Source organism: Rhinopithecus bieti, unplaced genomic scaffold, assembly GCF_001698545.2.
Source record: "Rhinopithecus bieti isolate Rb0 unplaced genomic scaffold, ASM169854v2 scaffold_32740, whole genome shotgun sequence".
Classification (NCBI taxonomy): domain Eukaryota; kingdom Metazoa; phylum Chordata; class Mammalia; order Primates; family Cercopithecidae; genus Rhinopithecus; species Rhinopithecus bieti.
Genome location: NW_016814617.1, coordinates 709536 through 714536, shown reverse-complemented (window position 1 = coordinate 714536; position 5001 = coordinate 709536).

Below are 5001 nucleotides of genomic sequence, written 5' to 3'. Positions count from 1 at the left end.
AAATCTGATGATTGCTCACATAACCCCTTCACAGATTCTCCCATAAGGTCCCACAACTTGTTTTGTGTTTAAAATACATCTTCATTTTTTGTGGGTCCTTAACTGGACTGACTGTATTGCAAGTCAACAGATATTTTAGCAGCTCCTACTACTTGCTAGGGACAGAGTAGTACAGTAGGTCCTTAAATATCGCCATTTCATTCAACATCATTTTGTGATAACATTGATGAGAAAAACAAAATCAGTTCTTGGCCAGATCCACTGTGTGGAGTGTGTATGTTCTCCACATGCCTATGTGGGTTTTCTCTGGGTACTCTGGTTTCCACCCACACCCCAAAGTGTGCATGCTAGGTGAATCAGCATGTCTAAATTGTCCCAGTGCAAGTAAGCATGGGCTTGTGTGTAAGTGTGCCCTGAGATGGGACGGCAGCCTGCCCAGAGTTGGTTCCTGCCTTGCACCCTGAGCTGCTGGGATAGGCTTCGACCATCTGCAACCCTGAACTGGAATAAGCAGGTAAATAATTATCTTATTTAGTTTTATTAATCTTTTAAAAATGTATGCATAGCTCACATTTATTTCAGTGTTTAATATAAGAAGTGTTTGTGGTCTTTATTTAGAAGTTTTTGTGACCAGAAAACCATCGTAGGAACTTAACTCTTGTTTATATTCATTAGCCGTTGGTAAAATTGGTTTTTTAATATGTTGTTTTGCTTAAAGTCACAGTGTCTAAGAACCTATTGACAATGTTAAGTGAAGACTTGCTGTCCCTTCAAGGAGATTAATCTAGTTGAAAGATGAGGATGCTCGAGCAGGGCACTTAGAATAAAGAAAAGATGGTCTTTGATATCATATTGGCTAAGAAAAAAGAGAATGTATTCTGTGCCTTTCAATGACAAGGTTAAGCTCAAAATATATTCTTGCATACTTTAAGTACTGGTCTTTACATCAGAAATGAGGTGGAGATCAAGTTCTCTTGTACTTAACCTGTGACCCAAGCTGCCCTCATCAATCCTTAGCACAGCCTTTCCTTACCCATGCAGTGACTTCTCAGTGAAATCTTCTAGACAGTTTTTTACAGTACTGATGCCTATCCTAAAGATTCAGATTTAATCACTGCGGGATGCAGCCCCCACACACATTTGCCTGAGACATTCTTCTTGCGGCCATACTTGAGAACCACTGCTTCAAAGGCATTTGTAATTGGTATGTCTTTAGGAAACAGATGTCTTTTTAAAAATATCAGTCTAAAGAAGATACAAAATCCCTGTGAAATAACAATGGCAAAAAAATGCTAAAGTGAGTATAAAACATTTTAGATTACCTATTGCTTAAGATTATTCATCCTTTTATATGATATCTATTTTCATTAGTCACAGATTCTAAATGGGTCTTTTTTAAAAATCAGCAGGTTGATTACAGAGGTGGTCTACAGAAAAAATTAAGAGAAAAAATGAGCAGGCATTATTCAAGTTCCTTCTATGTGAAACATTCATGAAGCTCAGAATTTATTTATTGTTCATTTTGTCTAGGACCTGAAGAATTCAAACCATTGAGAGTGAATGAAGTAGCACATGTAAAAAAAGTACTTTGTAAACTTTAAGCTGCCAAGCAGATGGAAGTTATTATCAATAACCTACTTCAGCCTTACTCAAGCCAAGGGAATTGTTCCTTGTGTGATTGATGATAAATAATATTAAAATAGCACATCTACACGGTAAAATCTCTGTGAAGATATACTTAGAAAGAACATGTGTATAATGTGAGAAAAGTAACTAGAAAAATTATAGAAACTGGGGAATGTCAAAATAAGTTATTTCAGCAGCTGGGAAAGGAGGAAGCATGCTTTAAAATGCATGCTTTGAACAAATGTACTGGTATTCTTGGGAGCCGGGGTATTCTCTGCGGCAGAGGTGGTGGGTGGAGGGCAGTTACAATGATGGAAAGTGGGGAGGTAAGGAAGAGTTCTCTTGTGTTTGATTGGAATTCGAGGGGCCAGGATGAACCCACAAATTTAAAGAAATGTATATCTCCCAGTTCTATTCACTAAAAGCACCTAGAATCAATGACATCTCAGTAGTCGTGAGCACACCTAGGGCCCAGAGTTTCGTTTCTGAATACATCCCCCACTGAAAGGAAGCAGGGCCCCTTGGATAAATGGCTTATTCCAGGGCTAGGGCAGGGAAAGTACAAAGTGAGCCGTACACATCTTGTGACAGAAAGCAAACCCTCAAAAGTATAAGGGGCAGTGTCAAAAGAACATAGGAGCCAGCTTGAAAGAGCTCCCTCTGGCCAATTATGGGCAATTTTAGCATCAAAATAACAATAAGTTATAAAACATTGGCAGCAAAAAGAGTCCAAATGTTCAGAGATAAAAAATATATATAAATAAGTAAATAATGGCGAAGATAAACCTCTTTTTTGCAGCAAAATGCTAACAAACATAGAAGAAATATTTGTTTTAAAAATCACAAACTTGCAGCCTCTGCAGTAATAACAGATTAAGATGACAGTCTTCAATAGATGCTAAAACTATTAAGTGAAAGTTTGTTGGTGAACAGGATATTTTTGGAGCCTCAAAATATCTCCCCACAGATTACTTGCTGATTGCAAAGGGGGGAAGTTCCTGTACAGTGGGTTCATCAAAGTGACATCGTGTGCCTCCCGGAGTGAGCTGCTGAGGACACAACAGTACTTTCATGATATTCCTGCCAAAAATGCACAACCTGAATCTAATCATAAGGAAATGATCAAGCAAACTCAATTGGAGGGGCATTCTGTAAAACAGCTGGCCTGTACTCTTTAAAAATGTCAATGTCATGAAAGACATGAGGAACCATTCTAGGGTAAAGGAGACAAAATATACATGACAACAAAATGAAATGAGTGATCTCAGCTGGATTCTGAATGAGAAAAAAAAACTAAAAATTGAATATTAACTGTATATTAGGTAATGGTATTATATTGATCCTGAATTTGATTATCATATTGTGGTTATGTTAGAAAATATCACTGTACTTAGGGGCAAAATACTAAAGTTTTATGGTCATTATGTCCATTTCTCCCTCTCAAATGATCCAGATGGGGGAGCAGGAAGAAACAGAACCCAAATGTGTCAAAATGCTAACAACTGGTGAATCTGGGTGAAGGTACATGGAAGCTCATTATTCTATTCTTGCAACTTTTCTTAGAACTTGACATTTTCTAAGAAATGATTTTAAATATTTTAAATGATATTTTAAAATTTATTATGTTTTGGTAAAATCCAAATACTAAAACTTTTTTTTCCCCTAGAAACAGGTTCTTCCTCTGTCACCAAGGCTGGAATGCAGTGGCATGATCATAGCTCACTGTCACCTCAAACTCCTGGGCTCAAGTGATCCTCCTGCCTCACCCTCCTAAGTAGCTAGGACTACAGATGTTCACCACCACACCTGGCTAATTTTATTTTGGGAGGTAGAAACAGGGTCTCACTATGTTGCCCAGGATGGTTTTGAACTCTGTCCTCAAGCTATCCTCCCACCTCAGTCTCCCACCAGTACCTCTTAAAATGTTCTCAGAAAATTTCTACCCCAATAACATTATTGAAATATACTTGATCAGTCATATGAGTAAACTAAATATTAATGAATGATTTAGAACCAGAATTCTAATCTAGCTATGTATGGCTCACAGATTTTTTTTTTTTTTTTTTTTTTTTTTTTTTTTTTTTTTTTTGGCCTATAGAATTGGTCCTTACAGTAGGTTAGTAGGGGTGTTGTGTGTGTGTGTGTGTGTGTGTGTGTGTGTGTGTGTGCATAAGAGTCAAATTAGTTGTTAAGTAAGAAACATAAAAATCATGATTTTCAGCTTCTTTTGAAAAATCAAAAGCTGCCAACATTTTGCTTCCCAATGTGCTTATCTGAGTCATAGCCACCCCGCTTTTGACATGTCATGTTTTTTATAGGTCACCAAATTCCCTTCCATTCTGAATGTCTCTGAATGTCTCCCTGACCCTACATGCTTCATTCACTCCAGTTACCTGCCTAGCCCCTAAAAGAATTTGAGTTTGTGAGCTGACTTTTAGATAATAAAGAATAAAGGGGAAAGTAAGACCACCACCTCTGGAAGGGAGTTGAGAAGGAGGTGGGACTGAAAAGGCATCTTCAGTTCACTATGCCTCAGACTGAACTCTTAGTTTCCCCTTCCTGACCCATCCCCACTTTATTGCCAAGCCAGAAACCTAGGAATTTATCCTTGACATCTTTCTCTCTGTCAATACATCTATCAAATCTATTTCTAAATTCTGTAGATTTTACTTCTTAAATATTCTCAAATCTGTCTATTTATCTCTATTTCCAACACAAAATCCATCATCATCACCAGCACTAACAATACCACCATTACCACCTATACCATCACCATCATTACGATTGCCACCATCACTACCTCCATCATCATCACCACCATCACCATCACTACTACTATCTCTACTATCACTACCAGCACCACAGGAACCATTACCATCATTATCACTACTATTAGTTTCAGCACCATCACCACACTATTCCAAGCACCCTGTATTATATTATGTCTAAGAAGGCTTCTAAGTGGTCCATCTATATTCATTCCGATCTCTCTTCAATCTGATAATTACATTGAAGGCAGATAAGTTTTTTCAAAATGCAAGTTTTGAAAGTCTGTCTCTTGCTTGAGCATTTTTCAATGGCTCCCACAGCTCTCAAGATAAAAGGAACATTGCTTGAAAAGGCTGCAAGTCTCTGCTTGGTCTAGACCCCAGCCATCTCTGCAGCCTTATTTCCCACCTTTCCCTACTCTGCTCTTCTATCCCAGCCATCCTGCTAGTCTTTAAGTCCCCAATACTCAGCATGGTCGCTCCTTTTTTAAAAATCTCAGGTGCCTAGAATTGGATTAATCATAATCCTTGGTCTATGCCATGCTATTAAATTACTCAATGCATGGTCTTCTCTATTTATGCAATTAAAATAGGACAATGAATATTT